Source organism: Nerophis ophidion, linkage group LG10 (assembly GCF_033978795.1).
Source record: "Nerophis ophidion isolate RoL-2023_Sa linkage group LG10, RoL_Noph_v1.0, whole genome shotgun sequence".
In the NCBI taxonomy this organism is placed as follows: Eukaryota; Metazoa; Chordata; class Actinopteri; order Syngnathiformes; family Syngnathidae; genus Nerophis; species Nerophis ophidion.
Window position 1 is genome coordinate 6,149,231 of NC_084620.1, and position 25,274 is coordinate 6,174,504.

Sequence of the window (25,274 nt, forward strand, 5' to 3'; positions counted from 1 at the left end):
GCGAGAGTCCCGTTCACAGCGGAGCCAGCAGGAAACCATCCCAAGCGGAGGCGGATCAGCATCGCAGAGATGTCCCCAGCCGATACACAGGCAAGCAGTACATGGCCACCGGATCGGACCGGACCCCCTCCACAAGGGAGAGTGGGACATAGAAGAAAAAGAAAAGAAACGGCAGATCAACTGGTCTAAAAAGGGAGTCTATTTAAAGGCTAGAGTATACAAATGAGTTTTAAGGTGAGACTTAAATGCTTCTACTGAGGTGGCATCTCGAACTGTTACCGGGAGGGCATTCCAGAGTACTGGAGCCCGAACGGAAAACGCTCTATAGCCCGCAGACTTTTTTTGGGCTTTGGGAATCACTAACAAGCCAGAGTCCTTTGAACGCAGATTTCTTGCCGGGACATATGGTACAATACAATCGGCAAGATAGGATGGAGCTAGACCGTGTAGTATTTTATACGTAAGTAGTAAAACCTTAAAGTCACATCTAAAGTGCATAGGAAGCCAGTGCAGTTACCTCATTACATGCTACAGGAAAACCTACCTGTTAAAAAAGTAGCCAAGCTACTGGAAAATGTAGTTAGGCTACGTAGCTTAGCTACGTGTAGCTTTTTACTGCCAATAACTGCTCGTGAGTTTATCAAAGTGCTTTTATCACTCCTGGTTTTACGCTAATTTTAATTTTCAACCATAATGCTCACTGTCAGTAGTTTTACTGCTGTTTATCTGTAAAACTGTTAATTGTTACATACCCAGCATATAAGAAGTGGTATAGCAATATCTCTGTTTACCAGGAAGATCCTTCTATGATTTGGGACTGGTCTCGCCATATTTTGGACAAGTGTCATACTGTGTAGTGTAATTTGAAGTGGTGTTGACAACAGTTTGTGAGTTTTACGACTTGGCTGAGTGTGGCAGCTTTTTGCCGCTCATTTTACAGAAAGTCCTTGTCAAACACAGCTGAGCTCAGACCAACTGCTCAAACAATTCAATCGCAAGCACTATTCTGTCCCACCGTGCTTACTTTATGGCTTTAAGAGGTCCGCTTTAATCCAAAGTGATTTAGAAAAGTGTGTGTGAAGAAACGCACAAACAGGCGCACTCGCACGCAAGCACTTAGTGTCCTTTTTAATCGGTTTAACAATTCTGTTTTGGGAGAAGATGTAGCACAAGAACCATGTTTTAAAATCACTTCTTCCCCCACACTAAGGCATCAAAAAAGAAGACATGTACAGACTAATTTAGCCAATCAAATATACAATACAACATAACAATAAAGCACTTAAAAAACATCGAAACACTTCCATCAACATTTTATATACACACTGTAATAGGGGTGTAACGGTACGTGTATTTGTATTGAACCGCTGCGGTACGGGGGTTTCGGTTCGGTGCAGAGGTGTATCGAACGAGTTTCCACACGAACATATGAAGTAACTGCCTAAGCTAAAGTCTTAACAAGCTGCTCTGCTTTCTACACTGTAAGTATATATGTAATGTAGTAACAGGCAGATTTGCAATAACATGTAATCTTTATGTAGTTGCTCATAAGCATACGGCGGCACATTAATTTTACAAACACATCACAGCGTTTGCTTTTTCCGTCAACATCACTGATTTGTACTCACTGCCGACTTAATGAGAGCAAACAATAATAATTAAACATCACTCACTGTACAATGTCTGCTCTAGAAATCCGACTGTTAGGATATTGATGTATTCCTGTTTGGATGAAGAATGACTCATAATCTTTGTGCAGGAAAAAAATGGGGTAGAACGAAACGTCTTTTCGGGTCTTTTTCACCATGTCCGTGTCTAAATTTGCTGTGAAAATGTGTCAACTCAGTTTATGTTCACATCCAACTAAATTTATAATAGAATAAACTTTCATGGCTCCGTGGCGAGAAAGCAGCTCATTAGCTGATGTCAATACAGCAGCATAAGAAGGTTATTTCTCTCTGTTCAGTGCACAGTTAAATGCATACTTGCCAACCTTGAGACCTGAGAATTAGGGATATATATATATATATATATATATATATACTAGGATATGGAGTGTGACTGAGCCAAAAGCGTGTATATGTATGAGACTGTGTGTAGATTAGCTGCTGAGTGTTACTGCAGTGTTGGGCGAGAGGCGGAAGGTCAGTCGGAGAAAGGCACAGCTCGAAGGTCCGTTAGCCGGCAGGAAGTCGAGGATCGAGGGAGGAAGTCAGAGTGCAGTGGGAGATCCAGGGAAAGTGAGACGCACAGCTCACTTCCAAGGCTATGGAGGATACTGCGGAAACGACACAGGAAGACATACCATGAAACACAGGGGGGGGACGCACACAAAGAGAGAGCAGGATTGCATCAAGCATGACATGGCTTACTGTACACGAACAGAAGGTTACGTTCCAGGGCGGGATAGCAGGTTGAGCAGGCTTATGAAGGAAGGTCTGATCATCAGCTCCAGGTGCGCTAATTGCAGGCGATTTATTGCAGCTGTTCGCTGCCGCCGGTCTGGCTCGAGCTTTTCGGAGCCTTGTCTCGACGTTGCGCTCTGACATGCGCCGGTGCTTCGTTAATATTCAAGTCAGGAAATGTTAATGGAGTATCGCTGGCGCTTTTTGGATGGTTATTTTTTGGCTTTTATGATCGAAATAGACACAATGACACCATGGCTCCCATTAGCTCTATTGTAAGTGGACTTTTGTTTACAGAGTTAGAATGCATTAAAAATACATGTGTTTTTGTCTCTTAAATTGTTGTAAATTATAGGCCAAGACCATGGTTCTCTTTTAAGCACAGGGCCAGCCAGCCTCTTCTCTCTGCCACCTTTAAGCTATGTCCCCTCAATCAGGAATGCGCTCCTTTTTAAAATTTTTAGTGCGCATGGAGTCACTGTCAATTCTCCATCATCCTTTCCTCACCGTCTGAGATGTTCTTTGGGTGACAGGAGAACGGCAAGTTTTGGCTCGTCTTAAGAAGACTTCTTTCCATCGCCCCGTCCATGGTGGTAGATGTGTGTCACTTTGGAGATGCCAAATATGGGCGTGGCTTATCAGAATGAGGCTTTCCACACTCACACTGCAAAGCAAACAGGGGTTGCATAACCACAATTCGTCCCTGAGTGTGGCCTCTCTGGAGAGTGATATAAGACAGAGATGGCAGCTATGGTAAATAGAAAAGGGGAAGCAAGAGTTTGTCTTGTGTGTCCTCGTGAAAATAAGTTCTAAGGAGTTTGCACAGAACCTCTAGCTTCTCTTTCTTTGCCTTCATCATTTCTTCGCTCCTTCCTGTTACTCTGCCAATTTTCCTCAGCATCAAAGTTTGAAGTAAAAGGGGATTGTGTGCATCCTCTGCCTCCAGTCTCCTGCCTAGCGGTTGTTTACCTTGAGCCGGGAGCGCTTGCTTGGTAGATTGAGTTTTTCCACCACTGGAATTGCAGCATGCAAACACGCAGCTGCTGCCAAGCTGCTTGTGCTAAACCACAACCGAGGAGAAAAGGACAAAGTTAGTAAGTCATGTGAAAAAATCAAGGACACCCTATAGTCTAACTCTTCTCCTCCTGAAGTTCAAAAGGTGAACATTAGAGTACAAGTTAGTCCAGTCCACTATGTGGTGTCCTAATACCTAATCTAGACGAATTGAACCCAAACTCCTGAATAATATTTGAAGCTAGGGTTGGGCAATATGGACTCAATATTCGATATATATCTCGATAGATTTTTACTTAAAGTCAATATTCTATATATATCTCGATATATTTTTTGGTGAAAGTATACATATAAAGATATAAATTTTTGAGCGATATTCAGAGAAATTGAAGTGAATGACAACTGTACTGTAAACAGTCAGTGGCACTTTTATTAACCCAGTTTGTCAAGATGGGTATTAAGAGCAAAGCAAATTAACTGTTTAACTAGTACAGAATTACATAGCATGAATAGAATACAAACTATTTTTTGTACTTAAAATAAATAGCATAGCTGTGCAAAGAATACAAAATGTATCAAACTCAGATAAAACAATACATTTGCAGGCAGGCACTTTGAGATTTCCCTTCCTGGTTTGATGACCCACCCAATCTTTCATCTGATTGGCCTGTCCCTAACCAACCGGGACTCATAATAGTAAACCAACCAACCAATCATGGATGTTCTTATACATGCAAGCACGTCTTGCGGAAGGGGAGGGGTTTAGTACCCCATGGAGGCGGAGCGGGGGAGAACAAGGAACACAACTAATATGCGGCGTTTGGTCATTTTAACGTTTTTGATTGATTGATTGATTTTTTACTATTAGATTGCACAGTTCAGTACATATTCCGTACAATTGACCACTAAATGGTAACACCCGAATTAGTTTTTCAACTTATTTAAGTCGGGGTCCACGTTAATCAATTCATGGTACAAATATATACTATCAGCATAATACAGTCATCACACAGGTTAATCATCATAGTATAAACATTGAATTATTTACATTATTTACAATCCGGGGGGTGGGATGAGGAGCTTTGGTTGATATCAGTACTTCAGTCATCAACAATTGCATCAACAGAGAAATGGACATTGAAACGGTGTAGGTCTTACTTGGTAGGATATGTACAGCGAGCAGAGAACATAGTGAGTTCAGGTAGCATAAGAACAAGTAAATACATTAGAAGTACATTTGATTATTTACATTTGTTTATTTACAATCCGGGCAGATGGGATATGAATGGGGTAGGGTATTTAGTAGGGCTGTGAATCTTTGGGTGTCCCACGATTCGATTCAGTATCGATTCTTGGGGTCACGATTCAATAATATATCGATTCTCGATTCAAAAATGATTTTTTTTCCCGATTTAAAAGGATTCTCTATTCATTCAATACATAGGATTTCAGCAGGATCTACCCCAGTCTGCTGACATGTAAGCAGAGTAGTAGATTTTTGTAAAAAGCTTTTATAATTGTAAAGGACAATTTTTTATCAACTAATTGCAATAATGTACATTTGTTTTAACTATTAAACGAACCAAAAATATGACTTATTTTATCTTTGTGAAAATATTGGACACAGTGTGTTGTCAAGCTTATGAGATGCGATGCAAGTGTAAGCCACTGTGACACTATTGTTCTTTTTTTAAATTTTTATAAATGTCTAATGATAATGTCAACGAGGGATTTTTAATCACTGCTATGTTGAAATTATAACTAATATTGATACTGTTGTTGATAATATTCATTTTTGTTTCACTACTTTTGGTTTGTTCTGTGTCATGTTAGTGTCTCCTCTCAATTGCTCTGTTTATTGCAGTTCTGAGTGTTGCTGGGTCAGGTTTGGTTTTGGAATTGGATTGCATTGTTATGGTATTGCTGTTTAGTGGTTTGTTAGATTGATTAAAAAAAAAAATATATAAAAAAAAAATAAATAAATACATTTTAAATAAATAAAAAAATAGATTTTTTGAAAATTTGAATCGATTCTGAATCGCACAACATAAACGATTCGATTCGTATTCGAATCGATTTTTTCCCACATCCCTAGTATTTAGTAAAGGGTTGATGTTGCCTGGAGGTGTTGTTTTAGAGCGGTTTTGAAGGAATATAGAGATGCACTTACTTTTACACCTGTTGGGAGTGCACGTGAAATAAATTACATCGATATTATATTTTCTTAATTCATATCTTGTTTAAAATACTATCAATATATCTTGATATATTGATATATCTCCCAACCCCATTTGAAGCCACTGTTTCCTTTGCGGCGCCGTGTCCGATGGACAGCGTTACATCTTTATTAGGCTTGTCTTCCCGACTTTGGTTTGGGCCCCCTGATGCAAGGTTGCTGCTTTTCTAATCTGCACTCAGTTAGTACACAGGGAGATTGCTATTTGCATGTCAATTGAGTTTTTTTTTTCTGCTGCCTCTGATGTCGGAGAGGAAGGAAAGCAATTCTGTTTTTTTTTTGTTGTCCTTTGAGGCCGGAAACGGCGGTCGGATCAAACACCGCAACGCTTCCGAGGAAAGTGAGCGAGATGAAATGAGTGTAAGTCATGTGGGGAAAGTTGGGCTCCATTCCTACTATATCTGGTCTCCGCTCGTTTTAACCCTCCCCCCGTTTTGGGGGTGGCCAGCTGTGATGCTGTGCTAATGACGGCGGGGAAGCATGCTGTCAGCACATCCTCTGAGCCGCCGGGGCACGCTTACATAAGCCCGTTAACAGAGCAGGCCCCGCCGCCTTGTCAGCCCCTCACTGTTATTAGAAGACGGAATGACTAGGAAAAAACGGTGAAGGGAGGAGAAGGGGTTTTGGAAGAAAGGTCAACATATGTTCACCCTTAGGACTTCATCTTTCTTTTCCTGCCTCGCTTGTTATTTCATGGTCTTTTATTTATGTAAGACCACATCAATGTATTTCAATGTTTCCCACCAGAATAAAACATCAGAATCAGAATGCAATCTATTTGTGGTGGTAGGCATTTTCTAGGAGTGTGGAGTATGACATCATTGTCCGTCCATCCATCCATCCATTTTCTACTGCTTGTCCCTTTAGTGCAGGGGCGCTCACACTTTTTCTGCAGGCGAGCTACTTTTCAATTGACCAAGTCGAGGAGATCTACCTCATTCCTATTTATAATTTATATTTATTTATTTATGAAAGAGACATTTTTGTTAACAAGTTAATGGTGTTTAATGATAATACAAGCATGTTTAACACACATAGATTCCTTTCTTTCATGAAGACAAGAATATAAGTTGGTGTATTTGATTCTGATGACTTGCATTGATTGGAATTAGACAGTGGTGCTGATAACGTCCGCATTTTCAAATGGAGGAAAAAAAAGTCCTCCTTTCTGTCCAATACCACATGAAAGTGGTTGGATTTGGCATCTCATTTGTCCAACTTGCATACTCGTTTTTAAACACTTTGTTATGAGAGTAGCATATGTGTGTGGCCCTCTAATGTCTGGCAGCAGGTGAGTGACGTCAGTGAGAGTGCGGGTGGGCAAGCAAGTGAGAAAGCGGGGGAGAAATACATTGGCATCAAACTCCGTAGCTTGCTAGCTTGTGCACGCTAGCTTTCTGAGACTCTTATTTTGTTAGCACAGGCAGGATGAAACAGGTCTTTTATGGTCTTTAGAGTTTTGACAGTAGGTACGGAGTCTCTAGAAATAAAATGTGTTTCTCTGCGTCCGCCCTGTTAGTGATTTTTTTCTTAAATATGAGCTCACAGCAGCCAGCGTCATCTCACAAGATCCTCGGGTGCCGAGAATGTCAAACAACTGACGAAAGTGAAGTCTTGGTATGATTGATGATTGCTAATTTTTATGTATATTTTTTAATGGATGGCTTGAGATCGACTGACACACCCTCCGAGATCGACCAGTCGATCGCGATCGACGTAATGGGCACCCCTGCTTTAGTGCATGTGAACATCATTTTTATGGACTGTGGGAAACCAAAAGTGAGCAAAGAAGATGAAAGGCAAAACAGAAAATGGACTTCTTAGTTTGACTTGGAAAACATTTCGCCGCTCATCCGAGTAGGCTTCTCGCTACCAGGTGGGCTGGCCCTCACACTCTCGAGGACCCCTAATGAGCCGTCTGCTAATGAAGGCCAATTAGTGGATTAATGAACATGTTGGCCGAGTGGGGAAATACCTCCCTTTCTCTCTCTTCTACCCGCAGGTGCTTCATCCTGGCTCTTTAAATACTCGTGTAAAACTGTAGCTTTTTTTCAAGACTGTAAATCCTCACCCCCTCGTCTAATTCTCTTACTCAGCTGCGCCAGGCAAGGTCACATGGGACGCCATGGGCAGAGATTGTAGCTGCGCAGGAAATAATATGAGCGTATGAGCTCTCCCGTACGGCTCGCCGGCATTGTAAAACAAAGGCGTTCGACTTAAAACATTATTAGGGCTGCAACACGTTGGAACCAGGCGCTTAGTGTGTGAAACCTTTTTTATAACACAAACGTGCCGGGTGAGAAACTCACCGTATACATCATTGTAGAGCCAAAGATAGCCAAAAGGGAGCATTTGAAGATTTTTGCATTAATTTATGTTGGACTTCTAGCAAAAAACAAAATCTTCAGCCTAGTGACTATGAAATTAGGTGTCATACTTTCTAGGAATAGAATATGCATATCATTTGTGCATTGTGATACAGCGCATACACCGTATTTTTCGGAAGATAAGTCGCAGTTTTTTTCGTAGTTTTGTCGGGGGTGCGACTTATACTCAGGAGCGACTTATGTGTGAAATGATTAACACATTACCGTAAAATATCACATACTATTATTTAACTCATTCACGTAAGAGACTAGACGTATAAGATTTCATCGGATTTAGCAATTAGGAGTGACAGATTGTTTGGTAAACGAATAGCATGTTCTATATGTTATAGTTATTAGAATGACTCTTACCATAATATGTTACGTTAACATACCAGGCACCTTCACAGTTGGTTATTTATGCGTCATATAATGCACACTTATTCAGCCTGTTGTTCACTATTCTTTATTTATTTTAAATTGCCTTTCAAATGTCTATTCTTGGAGTTGGGTTTTATCGAATAAATGTTCCCAAAAAATGCGACTTGTACTCCACGTATATATGTTTTTTCAATCAATCAATCAATCAATGTTTATTTATATAGCCCCAAATCACAAATGTCTCAAAGGACTGCACAAATCATTACGACTACAACATCCTCGGAAGAACCCACAAAAGGGCAAGGAAAACTCACACCCAGTGGGCAGGGAGAATTCACATCCAGTGGGACGCCAGTGACAATGCTGACTATGAGAAACCTTGGAGAGGACCTCAGATGTGGGCAACCCCCCCCTCTAGGGGACCGAAAGCAATGGATGTCGAGCGGGTCTAACATGATACTGTGAAAGTTCAATCCATAGTGGCTCCAAGACAGCAGCGAGAGTCCCGTCCACAGGAAACCATCTCAAGCGGATCAGCAGCGTAGAGATGTCCCCAACCGATACAGGCGAGCGGTCCATCCTGGGTCCCGACGAGCGGTCCATCCTGGGTCTCGACTCTGGACAGCCAGTACTTCATCCATGGTTATCGGACCGGACCCCCTCCACAAGGGAGGGGGGGACATAGGAGAAAGAAAAGAAGCGGCAGATCAACTAGTCTAAAAAGGAGGTCTATTTAAAGGCTAGAGTATACAGATGAGTTTTAAGGTGAGACTTACCTTCTTTATTATGCATTTTCGGCAGGTGCCACTTTATACTCCGGAGCGACTTATACTCCGAAAAATACGGTACTTGTGTTCAATATCGATATTTATATCAAATACTGCAGTTTTTGATTTAAAATAGGTTTTTGTTTGATAAATGAAAACATGTATTGATAAATATATACAAAAACTTCTACCTTCAAGGCTATTCTTACTTTCTTTACAATGTTCTTATCAGTGGTGGGTATTAATGCCCTACATTTACTCCATTACATTGACTTAAGTAACTTTTTTTGGATACATTGTACATTTCTGTGTAGTTTTAATGCAACACACTTTTTTGTGAAGAAGTCACACTACTTTTTAATAAAAATGTATTCACTTTCGGAAATGATGGTCTCCAATTGCAGTAGTCTAAATATTCACATCTCTGATCACGTTTTACCACTGAGTTGCACTAACTTGTTATTACTGAAGTACGGTAATTATTTGGATGACTAATTTTTACTTACTTAAGCCATCTTACTTGAAAGCAGGGATGGCCACACTTTTTCAGTAGGCAAGCTACTAATCAAATGACCAAGCTGAGCCTGCTGAGGTGATCCATCTCATGTATGTTTTTTTTTTTTAACATGCTAAAGGTGTTTATGGAAAAGGCCTATAGATTTTTTTTTTTATTGAAACAAGAATATCAGTTGATGTATTAATCTTATTGTGACGACTTGCATTGATTGGAATCAGACTGGATTCACAGTAGTGTTGACAAGTTCCACAGCTTTGTATTTGTATTGTGGAGGGGAAATAAGTCATTATCTTTTCCAATGAAAGTGGTCGGTTTTTATCTTATTTGTCCAGCTCCCATACTTGTTTTTATACCCTCTACAACAGGGGTCTCAAACTCAATTTACCTGGGGGCCACTGGATGCAGAAACTGGGTGAGGCTGGGCCGCAAGAAAAGATTTCTTAAAAAAATCTAAATGCACTTTTTTAATGAATTCACCTTATTTGAATGGCTTTTCCACCCTAGCAACATACTTGCCAACTCTCGCTATCTTTCCAGGAAAAACCCGAATATCAGTGCCCCTCCCGACAATCTCCCGGTTTTCACCCGGACAACAATATAAGGGCGTCCCGTGATGGCACTGCCTATAGCGTGCTCTACAACCTGCCGTCTCGTCCGCTTTTCCACCATAGTGTGCCGGCCCAGTCACATATTGTATGAGGCTTCTGCAGACCCACGGAAGTGACTGCAAGACATAATTGATCAACAGCCATACAGGTCACACTGAGGGTGGCCGTGTAAACAACTTTATCACTGTGTTCACAGTGTGGCACATATTTGTAACACTGTTGAAGTGGTTTATACGGCCACCCTCGGTGTGACCTGTGTAGCTGTTGATCGACTATGTCTAGCAGTCGCTCACTGCGTCTGCAGAAGCTAAATGCAACATGTGCCTGCACTGGCACGCTGTTTTTACAGGATGTAGAGGACGCTAAAGGCAGTGCCTCCACGGTGCCCCCTTAATATTGTTGTTTGGGTGAAATTCGGGGGCATGATTACCCCTGGAGGGGCACTGAAATTGTGAGTCTTCCGGAAAAATTGAGGGTATACAAGTATGAAGCTGTAAAGCGCCATTTATATAAAACTCGCTGGCCGCACCAACGTCAAATTTTCACATCAAGATGCAGGCCGCAAAATGTCTCGCGGGCCGCAATTGGCCCACGGGCCGCATGTTTGAGACCCCTGCTCTCCAAGGAATACATTTTTTATACCCTCTGCAAGAAATACATTGAAGGCTGATTCCATAACTTCTAGCTTGTGTGCACTAAATTCCTGAGACCTTTTATTTTGTTAACACACATGTAGAAATACTTTTATTATGAAGACTGAAACTGTGTGGTTGGTCCTGACACTTCTGACGGCAGATGTTTGGGAATAGAGTGCGTTGAAATAAAAAGTGTCTATCACGTGCCTGCTCCTCGTATTTTTCTTCAGACTGAGCAATCATCTCACAAGATCCTCAGTTGCCGTGTATGTCAATCAAGCGACGAAAGTGACGTCATAGTGAAAAATGACGATAGGTAATTTTTAGGTCTATTTTTTCGTGATCGACCTAATGAGCACTCCTGCTCTAAAGTAATGTACTCTTACTTGAGTACAATTTTTGTCTGCCCGAGCCAGCTGCATTTTATCTCATTAAAATATATGACCAGAGCACCCAGCTGTTTTTAAGGACCCACTGTCAAAACACTAATCAAAGATCCTCTATTTGACAGTGCAGTACTGTAGAATATCGAAGAAAATATACACTTTCATTCTTCCTTTTCAACCTTTGCTCTGTCTGGAGCACAACTTCATGTGTCAGCCTCAGCCTGACTCTTAGCAAGGCTTTCCTATTGTAAAAACTCCATGAAACTGCTCTGGCTATTCCTAATACTGTTAAAAAGTTAAAGTACCAATGATTGTCACACACACTGTGTGGTGAGATTATCCTCTACATTTGACCCATCACCCTCACCCCTTGGGAGGTGAGGGGAGCTTTGAGCAGCAGCGGTGGCCGCGCCCGGGAATCATTTTTATTGATTCTGTGTCCCATAAACGTAAAACTAATATTATGCATCCCATAGTTTTAATGACGTACACAACCCTCTCTTATCAACGGATGGCTCCACCAGGGTGCCTCCTGATGGTCTTGTTGTGCCAAATTTACCTGGACTATCGTCCCTGGGCTCGCCCCCACCTTCGTTAAACCATGAAGTTATGCGGCCCAGACAGACTTTGTTTTGCACGGATTGTTTTGCAAAAGAATGAAGAATTATTGATCGGGGCTCATTTCATGCGATCGCAGTTGCTGATTGCTCATTGAGACCAACACTAACTTTGCAAAATACATTTTGTCAAATTGTTCAAGGATGTCCTGGCCTCTGGCTGTTCAATCGAAGAACGTGGGTAGAACCTTACAGTAAAATGGTTTTAGAAATCTGCTGGAAAAATAACAGTCACTCCGAAGTTTTTAAACATTTAAATTTTTATTTTTACCAAGATGGCGCCGCTGTAATGGCTGCTGTTGGCAGGAGCTCTTTGCTCATGTGTCATCCTTTTGTGTTCCTGGTGTTTTCCTCTTATTTTCATGTTTTTGTTTTTTGTTTTTTTGCCTTTTTGTTTTGGACCCTTTGGGACTGTGTGATAAGGTGTGGCAGTTTCGTGACTTCTGGATCTGCCTCCCGGTAGCCTTTTGGCCATGGAGACCAGCTGTGGGGTTCTGCCACACCAGAGTCTGTTTGGAGAGACTTGAGGAGATGCGTATGAAGAGACAGGGCTGCGGAGCTGGCGCAGTGTCTTGGCTGAATGAGCAGGTATCGGACACCTCAGCCTCCTTGGACGCATCCTCGCACATCCATGCGGACTGGACACTGGCTGAGATTTGGTGGGCGGCCAAGGGTGGAGTCCGCTCTCTTGGTTACTTTGTTGGGTCTGCTCCTATCTCTGGGCATTCTTCCCCCACTTCAGCAGACGATGGCGTGGAACACCACAGAGGCCACCATGTATGTTATATGTAGAAATGGCTGGTTACATCAGCTCTGTTTTTTTAATGTCTTTAATGTTCCTGTCACGGCACGGATTCGAACCCAGGATTCTCCCGCAGCTGATTCCAACACTCCTTCTGGCCGCATGCCAGTACACGCGCCATGCGCACCACGCCCACGTTTCGCCGCAGCTGTAGGCTGACTGTCATCAGAGCACCTGGCAGTAATCAGAAGGACAGCATATAATCCAGTCACTCCTTGGATCCTGCGCCGGAACGTCGTTAACTTTAGTAGTAAGCACATACGTCTCTTGGCTTCCCTCTCGTTGTCCTCGCCTCCTTTTGTCTTGTGCCTTTTTGCCTCGTTGACTTGTCCCTTGTCCTTGCAGTTGCCTCCCTCGATCCTCGATCACTCGCCTGGACTCGGACCTTGTTTGCTTGCCGCCTGCCCTCGACCTCCAGCCTGTCCCCGGATCTTCCTTGTGCCTACCCCTCCTTGAACGGACGAAAGTTTCATTCAACTGTCATGTAAAACAGCCTCTTGTTTTATTCACATGGTTAACTTTTAACTTAATCCTGCAACCAACACTTAGAGTAGCATACACATCCCACACAATCATCAAAGGTTACAATAAACCTGGTAACCTTAAGTCTTTCGTGGTCTCGTCTCCTTCCAGTCCTCATGTACATAACAGTTCCTTTGTGTTCTTTGATGTTTAATGTTTCACTCTTCCACACATGTTTATGTGTGCTATGGCTATGAGTTTTTTTCTCCTTGGCCTGAGTCTGGACCCCTTCTCCAGGGGCCCAAGCTTGGATTGAATATTTTTTTGGTCACCCTCCCAGCGTTTTCTCACCTTATTGGTAAGGGGCGCCGGAAGTTGGTAAACCTGTCAGTGATCCTGTTCTGTCTCCCTATAATGTTTGTCTGCTCTTAAATTGAATGGGATTGTGCTGAAAATATTAATTTCCCTTTGGGGATTAATACATTATTCCTAATTCTGATTCTGAAGTTTTGAACTGAACTGGTCTGATTTCTGGAACATATTTGTCCCGTGGACCACAAGTTGTATAACCCTTATGTAGAAAATGAGCACAGAGGCGCGTAAACAAAATTAAGTGTGTACATCTGTCTATATTGTACAGATGTACAGTGGGGCAAAAAAGTATTTAGTCAGCCACCGATTGTGCAAGTTCTCCCACTTAAAATGATGACAGAGGTCTGTCAATTTCATCATAGGTAGACTTCAACTGTGAGAGACAGAATTTACATCGTAGGAATTTTAAAGAATTTATTTATAAATTATGGTGGAAAATAAGTATTTGGACAACCATTTAAAGCTCTCCCTGATGGAAGGAGGTTTTGGTCCAAAATCTCACGATACATGGCCCCATTCATTCTTTCCTTAACACGGATCAATCATCCTGTCCCGTTAGCAGAAAAACAGCCCCAAAGCATGATGTTTCCACCTCCATGCTTCACAGTAGGTTTGGTGTGCTTGGGATGGAACTCAGAATTCTTCTTCCTCCAAACACGTCGAGTTGAGTTTATACCAAAATGGATACATGGATGATACAGCAGAGGATTGGGAGAATGTCATGTGGTCAGATGAAACCAAAATGGAACTTTTTGGTATAAACTCAACTCGTCGTGTTTGGAGGAAGAAGAATACTGAGTTGCATCCCAAGAACACCACACCTACTGTGAAGCATGGGGGTGGAAACATCATGCTTTGGGGCTGTTTTTCTGCTAAGGGTGTCATAACCCGTTACCCCGGTCATGGCATGATTTATGTTTGGTAGTTTTTCTGTGTTAGTCTGTTTCCTGGGTGCACCCTCTTTCCCTGTTTACTTTCGGTTTCCATGGGCACTAATTCTCCTCACCTGTCTTAGTTTTGCAATTAGTGTTCCCACCAGGTGTTTTGGTTCATCACCTCCCTTTATAGTGTGCTGTCACCCAGCAATAGTTGCTGGGTCAATGTTTGCTGAAGGCAACATTTAGGTTCTCCTGTTTCTTCTCCTTGCAATAGTAAGTTTGTATAGACTAGCATTCCTCGTGTTTTCACTTTGGTGACATTTTGGTTTTGCTCCACGCATGTTAGCGTCCTCAGTTTGTATTTTGTTGATGCTGCTTTAATTATATTAAAAATACTTAATCTTACCTCCACGCTACTCCTGCTTGCTTCCTGCGTTGCTGAGGAACACAACAATCGAAGCCATGCGCCCTCGAAGACGTAACAAAGGGGACAGGACGATTGATCCGTGTTAAGGATATAATGAATGGGGCCATGTATCGTGAGAGTTTGAGCCAAAACCTCCTTCCATCAGTGAGACCAAATACCTATTTTCCACCATAATTTACAAATAAATTCTTTAAAATTCCTACAATGTGAATTCCTGGATTTTTTTTCACATTCTGTCTCTCACAGGTGAAGTGTACCTATGATGGAAATTACAGACCTCTGTCATCATTTTAAGTGGGAAATCTTGCACAATCGGTGGCTGACTAAATACTTTTTTGCCCCACTGTACAATACATATTCTGCATTGGAATATATTTCAGAACAGTATAGTGTCCATGCTAAAATTAACTCTTCATACTGTTCTCTCTGCTTTGTCATCCTCTCCTCCCCTCCCCCTTCATCTTGCTCTGCTGTCATGTCTCCCACGGGCACCCCCCCTGGTGCTTGGTCTTACGCAGTCAGCTACTTGGCTGTCTCAAAGACACGCCTCTATAAGTACGTCTTTGTCAGACCCGGTGCTGTCACTGCAGTGCTGCAAAGCTCAGACACCAACAGCCTAGAGAGGAAGCAGGGGGGATTTTTAATTGTACAAGCACTTTGACCTCATGTGGTTATTTGCAGTCCGTTGAGGCGTGTGCCCGAGTGTATTTGCGTTGCGAAGAGAGTTTCATTTATGTTGCACACTTGAGTATCTCTGACAGCTTATGAGCTCCTTGCATCGTAACACATCACTCATGAGAACGGGAGGGAGGTGACTAAGTTATGACTGTGAGAGGAGACGACATGGAAATAGTGCAGGAAGGAAGTCATAATCACTGTACTCTGCGGCTGAGAATAATGGCGTGTGTGAGGTGCAGTGACCACTCAGTGCCTGAGAGGGGCAGCAGCGATGCAGATGTCTGTTTGCCCAAACACACACGTACGCACACACACACGAGCGTTCTCACCTGAAATTTGCCAACAAGGCCGTGTAGCCATTGGGAGCGACCCCCCCGTGAAATTGGCGCCGATGATCCCTCGACGGGTGCGGGTGTCCTCGCACACCACTGTGTTGCGGACCCCGTCTCCAGCTTTAAACAGGCTAATTGGCGTGGAGTGAGATCGGAGCGAGTGTGGCCCGGCTCAGCAGTGTAGCTCTTCTTCTGCGGCCACGCGGAACTTTGCTGATGTCCCTCATAAATACTTGATCAATAGTTGAGCTGCCGCATTATGCAAGCATGCTAATGTACTCTGCGAGTGTTGAAATGCTCTGGTGCTTGACATTTGGCTGAAATGTGTCTCATGCTGACACAGCCAGAGGATCGCTGCCCCTCTCCCCTCCCCGGCCCAGAGGCCACGGTCGGTCTGATGCATCAGTGCGTGCATGACCGTGGACGCCGCAGAGGGGGGTCTCACCCTCATTTCCTCCCTGTGGAGTTCAACCAAGTGTGTCCTTTGCTCCAGGGTGCTGTGCATGTGAATCATTGGCTGCAGGGGGTGAGGATGGGCTATACTTTGTGTGAAAGTTGAAATAGTAAAGCAACCGCATTGTCATTGTCTCTTATGCTCAATGTTGTTGTGATCCTATGGAGTAGATGTATACTGCATCATAGCATCACTAATAAATGACCATAAACTACTGCACTATTTATTCATGAGAACTTTAATTATTGTTTATGTATTTGATAATTATTTATTTACTCATTGTATATTTATTTATTTACAAATTTATTAATTCACTGTTGTGTTACAGATAGACAGACAACATTCACACTCACATTCACACACTAGGGCCAATTTTATTGTTGCCAATCAACCTATCCCCAGGTGCATGTCTTTGGAAGTGGGAGGAAGCCGGAGTATCCGGAGGGAACCCACGCAGTCACGGGGTGAACATGCACACTACACACAGAAAGATCCCGAGCCCGCGATTGAACTCAGGACTACTCAGGGCCTGAATGCTTCTGAGATAGGCTCCAGCAACCCAGGCGACCCCAAAAGGGACAAGCGGTAGAAAATGGATGGATGGATGTTGTGTTACAAATAGAGAACCAACAAATTGATTAAAATTGCTAAGCTCTGCTCCTTTTTACTCCTTTCCGGACGTGCTATAGTGAAACAACTGGAAATATGTGATGTATTACATTGTAATTGTATTCATGTTCGAAATAAACTGACACTGGCCACCTAACTCATGGAGCTAAGTATAGCAGCATTTTGATAGTTGGGTACCGCAATGCACTACAATAAGCGTCCCCAGCCGCCAGGCCACAGCCTGATCGGGCATGAAAAGGCCCCAAAAAAATTCCAGAGCAATTAAATAATCGATTGACACCCCTTTTTAAAATGGTATGCGTACACTGTTTACTTTACATTCTGTTAACAATTGTATTTTTAATAATGTCAGTCTTTTGCTGAAGTATCAGCCCTGACTTCATCGAAGAGTTCAGTCCTGCTCTGGGTCTCAATTTCCCCCAAGCTTAAGGATAATTAATGTAGCCTGTAGCAAGCCTACCGCCAAGCAATTAGCAAATAATGAACATCTTACTTTCTTTCCCTCTTAATTAGGCCTTTTTCTGACAAACAACCTCAGCAAGCCTCTTGATCAACTACTTCGTCACGACCGCACTGGCTCTAAGAACGTGTGGTCTCCGCGGGCCGGCCCTCTCCCTCGCCTGACTGAGCTCACCAGTGTTGGATTTTTAAAATGCGGACCCGACCATCCGCTGCCAAGCTATAGTAACGTTGTAGTAAATAAGTGGTCTGGCTGCGGTCAAGCCAAAGAACCATCAGAGTGTGGGCACATTTATTTGTGTGTTTGGGCTTTCCTTGTCTGATGAGTCAACAAAGTACAAGAGGTTCTCAGCTACAATGAGCAAGAAAACCTTGATGCTCAACTTTATTTGGCTGCCTGGATCCAAAGAAATTACAAAGCTAGTTGCATTGTTGAATATAATACAAAACATTTACACATGACAGTCTAGAGCAGGGGTGCCCATTACGTCGATCGCGAGCTACCAGTCGACCGCGGGGGGTGTGTCAGTCGATCTCCAGCCAGGCTTTTAAAAAAAATAGACCTAAAAATTAGTGATCATCAATCTTCACCAAGACGTCACTTAAATGACATTCACGGTACCGGAGGGTCTTGTGAGATGACGCTGGCTGCTGCAAGATCATTATTGTTAAAATATGACCGAGATGAAGGCGAGAAAGGCTTTTCATTTCAACAGACTCTCGCGCCGTACCTTCCGTCAAAACTCTAAAGGCCGACTGCACATTTCCTATCTTCACAATAAAAGCCCTGCTTCATGCTGCCTGCGCTAACTAAATACAGAGTCTTGGAAAACTGGCGTGCACAAGCGATGCCTCAGAAAGCTGGCGTGCACATCACTTGTGCACGCCAGCTTTCCGAGACTCTTATTTTGTTAGCGCAGGCAGCATGAAGCAGGGCTTTTATTGTGAAGATAGGAAATGTGCAGTCGGCCTTTAGAGTTTTGACGGAAGGGACGGCACGAAAGTCTGTTGAAATAAAAAGTGTTTCTCGCCTTCCTCTCTGTCATTTTTTCATAATAATGAACTGGCAGCAGCCAGCGTCATCTCACAAGACCCTCGGGTGCCGTGAATGTCAATCAAGCAAGCTACGGAATTTGCCGCCAATGTTTTTCTTGTAAAGTGTATGGAAGCTGGATGAATTAGATGCCAAAAACCAACCACTTTCATGTGGTATTGTACAGAAAGGACAACTTGTTTTCTCCTCCATTTGAAAATGTGGGCGTTATCATCATTACTGTCTGATTCCAATCAATGCAAGTCATCAGAATCAGGTAATACACCAACTTATATTCTTGTCTTCGTGAAAGAAAGACATCTATATGTGTTACACATGCTTGTATTATCATTAAACACATTTAACTTGTTTACAAAAATGTCTCTTTCATAAATAAATAAATATAAATTATATATATAAATGAGGTAGATCCCCTCGAGTTGGTCAATTGAAAAGTAGCTCGCCTGCAGAAAAAGTGTGGGCACCCCTGGTCTAGAGTCTTGACACTGAATGGAGTGAGTTACAGTTAGCGTAGTTAGTGCCTCAAGAGCAGAGGAGAGTTAAAAAAAATAGTATATAAAATATTTGACCTGTCATCAGTAATGCTTGGGAATTGTTATACCAATATATCATATACTCATATTTTAATCAACCTTGACAGGGTCTAGAAAGGTCCCAAAAGAAACCAATTGGCCCCAATCGCAAGTGGGAGTGTCTTAAACGGCCGCAAATTCAAAGGGGCTCCTGAACCACCCCATTTGATGGACTTTTTCGCCCCAATGCCACAATCCATTTGGGGTTCTTTCGCAGGTTTAGGTGCCGCGAAAAGTGTTGGGGACTTTAATTTCAGAGTTTTTTGCTGCTGCACTACGCTTCTACAAAAATACAGAGTCTAGATAAGTGATTTTAAATTGGAAGATGGGTTATGGACCTGTATTCAGTAGTTTCTTTTGATGCGTCAATCGGGTGTTGATAATTAATCATCTTAGTTGTATTTGACATTTGTCATAGAAGAAGACTACAAAGTTCGAATGTAGTCTACTGCCATTATGTTGAATATGACAGTATTGTCATGTGTCGTGCCTTAGAAAGTGTTTGCCTGTAAATACTTTCATCTTTTCATACGTCGGCTCTTAAAGAGCAATGTACACCTTAGTTGTGTATTTTTCATATTTGGAGGTATCCAAAATCCGCATGGAAAACCGCCAATGCTAATCTCTAGCGCATTGATAGGATTTTCAATGTAGATTAGCACTGAGCTAGCACATTTGCCTAAAACAATCAATTTTATGTTTTGTGTCACAGAGAAATGACTTTGTATTAGGACGTGCATCTCTACCTAAAATTGCGATCAGATATGAATCTCGATACATGGTTACGATACGATTCACTAACAATACTTTTTGAAACATTCCGATTCAATGCGATTTAATGCAGACGTACGCTTTGCGTGGTGAAAAGAAAATGTTATGTATCTTTAATAATGTCAGAACAATGTCATGTGTTTATTTACACATACACATACAAAATAGGCGGTTTCTGTATTAACTATTAGCAAATAGTCGACTTCAAGGCATTGCAATCCATAAACTTGAAGAAAAGATGTGAGTTAAAAAAATGCATATTGTAATTAGAACTGTAAATTAGTTTTCTTCCGTCAATTCTTACAAACTGTACTTTAGTAGTATTTTCATTTGTTCTACATTGGCTCTACATTGTTAGTCTCAACTTTGATCAAAAGACTGAAAGGTTGAGATATTCACGAACGAACCAATTGACTGGCTCATTGACATGAACAGTGGGTTTGTTTTTATTTGAAGCATTTAAGTCTCACCTTAAAACTCATCTGTATACTCTAGCCTTTAAATAGACCTCCTTTTTAGACCAGTTGATCTGCCGCTTCTTTTCTTTCTCCTATGTCCCCCCCTCCCTTGTGGAGGGGGTCCGGTCCGATGACCATGGATGAAGTACTGGCTGTCCAGAGTCGAGACCCAGGATGGACCGCTCGTCGGGACCCAGGATGGACCGCTCGCCTGTATCGGTTGGGGACATCTCTACGCTGCTGATCCGCTTGAGATGGTTTCCTGTGGACGGGTCTCTCGCTGCTGTCTTGGATCCGCTTGAACTGAACTCTCGCGGCTGTGTTGGAGCCACTATGGATTGAACTTTCACAGTATCATGTTAGACCCGCTCGACATCCATTGCTTTCGGTCCCCTGGGGGGGGGGGTTGCCCACATCTGAGGTCCTCTCCAAGGTTTCTCATAGTCAGCATTGTCACTGGCGTCCCACTGGATGTGAATTCTCCCTGCCCACTGGGTGTGAGTTTTCCTTGCCCTTTTGTGGGTTCTTCCGAGGATGTTGTAGTCGTAATGATTTGTGCAGTCCTTTGAGACATTTGTGATTTGGGGCTATATAAATAAACATTGATTGATTGATTGACAGTAATGAAACATTTACATTACATTTACATTAAATTATATTACATTTACATTTACTCAACAAAAGCAGAAACAGCTGGAGCTTTGCACAGAGTGGGTGTGCGTCTCCTCTATGCTCTGTTGAGAATGAAATGGACTTAATTGTTATTGCACCTAAAAGTACAACAAAATGTGTTTTTAGTACAAACTATTTCAGAGCAGACATTAAGTGGACAGGGGACCATCTGCGAGGAAAGAATCACAGCAGCACCGCTTGTACGTTAAAGACATTAGATTGTTACACGCTTTCATGTCTCCATCCAAAAAAAGGTGCTAGATTTTTCGCCAGTCGCTCTTGAGAAAGAAAGTGACTTAGAGGAATTTGAAAAATTCTAGATTTAGCAAACTGACAACACTGCGCTGGCGTGCGTGTGAAAAATAAAGACGCAAAAACACGCCTTAAGTAGCCTATGATTGGTTTACATTACGTGGTGCCTTCTGTGGTTGGCTAGATTTTGGCAAAATAATTTATGGATTGGTCTGTGATTGGTTCTTTCGGTAAATCAATCAGAATGACTCAAGCTACCGCAGGCCGAGATGAAACAAGTTTATTCTTATAAACACATTGATATAGATTAGTGAATGGAAGGGGAAATCCATTCAAGATGTTCTACGAGTCGGTGGTGGCGGGCGCCTTCTTGTACGCCGTGGCTTGCTGGGGCGAGGGACACATACAGACTGGACAAGTTGGTAGAGAAGGCCAGTAACGTGGTGGGAGGGGAGCTAGACTCTCTGGTGGTGGTGTCGGAGAGGAGAAGTCTCGCAAAACTCCTAGCCATTATGGACAACACCTCCCACCCACTACACTCGGACCTTGCGGAGAGAATGAGCACGTTCAATGGAAGGCTCAGACTCCCAAAATGTAACACGGAACAACACAGGAGGTCCTTCTTACCCACAGCCATCAGACTGTAATGCATATGTTCCTTCCTAACTGCACTTAAATGTAGAATATATGTAGAATATATTTATATTATTCTCCTAGGTACTTGAACTCCTCCACTTGGGGCAGGGTCTCCTCCCCAACCCGGAGATGGCACTCCACCCTTTTCCGGGCGAGAACCATGTTCACGAGTGAGGGAAGAGTGGATCGTGAGATCGACAGGCGGATCGGTGCGGCGTCTTCAGTAATGCGGACGTTGTACCAATCCGTTGTGGTAAAGAAGGAGCTGAGCCGGAAGGCAAAGCTCTCAATTTACCGGTCGATCTACGTTCCCATCCTCACCTATGGTCATGAGCTTTGGGTCATGACCGAAAGGATAAGATCACGGGTACAAGCAGCCGAAATGAGTTTCCTCCGCCGTGTGGCAGGGCTCTCCCTTAGAGATAGGGTGAGAAGCTCTGCCATCCGGGAGGAACTCAAAGTAAAGCCGCTGCTCCTCCACATCGAGAGGAGCCAGATGAGGTGGTTCGGGCATCTGGTCAGGATGCCACCCGAACGCCTCCCTAGGGAGGTGTTTAGGGCACGTCCAACCGGTAGGAGGCCACGGGGAAGACCCAGGACACGTTGGGAAGACTGTCTCCCGGCTGGCCTGGGAACGCCTCGGGATCCCCCGGGAAGAGCTAGACGAAGTGGCTGGGGAGAGGGAAGTCTGGGTTTCCCTGCTTGGGCTGTTGCCCCCGCGACCCGACCTCGGATAAGCGGAAGATGATGGATGGATGGATGGATTTATATTATTCATATATCATACACATAATATATGTTATATATTATTTATTATTATTATTGTTTATTGTGAGCGAACCGTAGTGCTGAATTTCCCCCAGGGATCAATAAAGTACTTTCTATTCTATTCTACATATAAGCGTGAGAAATGTCTAGTGTGGCATGAGAAAGTATTCAGTTGCATGACTCTCAGGCTCAAAGTGTGAGGGTTGGCAGCTCTGCAGCTAGGTCTTTAGCAAGATGAACAGCGTAGTCAATGTTGTGTTTACCTCGCAGACTTGTGGAATAAACTGAAAGTCTTAGTTCCCTCATTACCTGCTTGAGATTCTTAAAGGCATCACAACATGCGAGTGCTCAGATTAGTCGTGCTGTCGCTACTGTATCGCTGCTTTCCTAATGTCACAAATGGCTAATCTTAAAAAAAAAAAACAAAAAAAAAAATCCCAATGTTTAGACAACCTCACTAGATTTAATATTCGGGGGTGCATTGTTTATAAAATATTTTGGGTGATGTTTGCCATGATGTTGCTGTGTCAGTCACAACCAATAATGGTACTCTAGTATTATGTCATCACAAAAGTCTCGCAAGATTAGAGCGGACATATTTTGTATCAGATCAACAATCAACCGATTCATGACTTTCCAACCGAACATCGACCGAGCCATACTATTGTATATATAGATCGATCCAGAGGCTCGGCAAACAATGTATTCATATCTCTAAAGTTAAAATCGGTTATCGGTTTGTACCGAGGGCAGCACGGTGGAAGAGGGGTCAGTGCGTCTGCCTAACAATACGAAGGTCCTGAGTAGTCAGTTTTCAATCCTGAGCTCTGGAGCTTTCTGTGTGGAGTTTGCATGTTCTCCCCGTGACTGCGTGGGTTCCCTCCGGTTACTCCGGCTTCCTCCCACTTCCAAAGACATGCACCTGGGGATAGGTTGATTGGCAACACTAAATGGTCCCTAGTGTGTGAATGTGAGTGTGAATGTTGTCTGTCTATCTGTGTTGGCCCTGCGATGAGGTAGCGACTTGTCCAGGGTGTACTCCGCCTTCCACCCGATTGTAGCTGAGATGGGCAGCAGCGCCCCCCACCACCCCAAAGGGAATAAGAGGTAGAAAATGGATGGATGGGTTTGTACCGATTATTTTTTATACCCTTACTTTGTATCTTATTTAAGTTACAATTGTTGACATGCTTTATTTATATATGTTAGCTTTACAGTGTTTCAAAGTAGGAGCTTTAAAATGGAACTCAAGCACAGTCTTTATTGGCGACATGTTATCTGTCTGCAGAGCGAGCAAGCAGAGACCTAATGTTAGGCGCAGAAAAGAAAACCTTTTTGTTTAAACAATATTGAGTTTGTGGAAAAACCTATTGTTACTGAAACATTCATTAATCTACTGGCATTGTGTTATTTTGTACTAGCTCAAATTTAACCTTTGGTGTCTTTTCTTTATTGAAACATGTCCACAGTTTGGGTCGCTGCTTGTCATTAAGGGTGATAGTGGATCCCGCAGCCAAACCAGTGGAGAACCACCACTCTTAACACAATAACAATTGCATTCTCTCACTCTATTCTTGCCCTTTTAATATATTCTTCTGTGTTTGCTATCCCGTAGCGTCCCTGCAAGATGCCGGAGCACCGCTTCGGAGGAGTTCTCTCCCAGCTGTGGTACTAATTGCGGCACAGAGACGAGTGCGGGCCAGATGGAGGGGAAGATAGCGCAAATTGATTCCCCGCGTTTGTCTTCATTAAGCTCCCGGCCCAGGGGCCTAAGGTAAGAATGCTCCAGAACTCCTTGAGAATGTATGTCAAAACGTCAAAGGGCTGCTCCATCCTGCCCTCCTGTTTCTCACCTTCTTCAACTCTCCATTAAACCCCTCCCATTGTCAGCCCCCCAGCAGTGCATAGTGCCACTTGTAATTAAGGGCTTTCTAGGCTTCTACTAACCGGGGTACATCATGCCATAGTAAATTGCTAAAAGGGGGGGGGTTGCCCATAGGACATTGACCATTTATCTATTAATTATAAACATTTTGAGATTATCTGTATTACATAAATGCTAGAATGCATTGTGAGCACAACCCATAGGGTTGATGTACAAACCCCGTTTCCATATGAGTTGGGAAATTGTGTTAGATGTAAATATAAACAAAATACAATGATTTGCAAATCATTTTCAACTCATATTCAGTTGAATATGCTACAAAGACAACATATTTGATGTTCAAACTGATAAACATTTTTTTTTTTGCAAGTAATCATTAACTTTGGAAATTGATGCCAGCAACTCGTGACAAAGAAGTTGGGAAAGGTGGCAATAAATACTGATAAAGTTGAGGAATGCTCATCAAACACTTATTTGGAACATCCCACAGGCGTGCAGAACAGCTTCCCAAAAAATGCTCAGTCTTTCACAAGAAAGGATGGAGGGGGGGAGGGGACATTTTTGTCCACACCTGCGTGAGCAAATAGTCAAACAGTTTAAGAACGTTTCTCAAAGTGCAATTGCAACAAATTTAGGGATTTCAACATCTACGATTCAAAAGGTTCATAGTATCTGGAGAAATCACTCCATGTAAGCGGCATGGCCGGAAACCAACATTGAATGATCGTGACCTTCAATCCCTTAGACGGCACTGTATCAAAAACCGACGTCAATCTCTAA

General features: G+C 42.8%; 1 long non-coding RNA gene across 1 annotated transcript in view; it reads left to right on the plus strand.

Moving 5' to 3' along the window:
* Positions 1-24,377, plus strand: part of LOC133559833 (uncharacterized) — a 61,500-nt gene extending 37,123 nt beyond the window's left edge. The window contains exon 3 of the long non-coding RNA XR_009808282.1: positions 24,225-24,377. This is a non-coding gene — a long non-coding RNA (uncharacterized LOC133559833). The remainder of the gene's footprint in view (positions 1-24,224) is intronic.
* Positions 24,378-25,274: the final 897 nt, after the last annotated feature.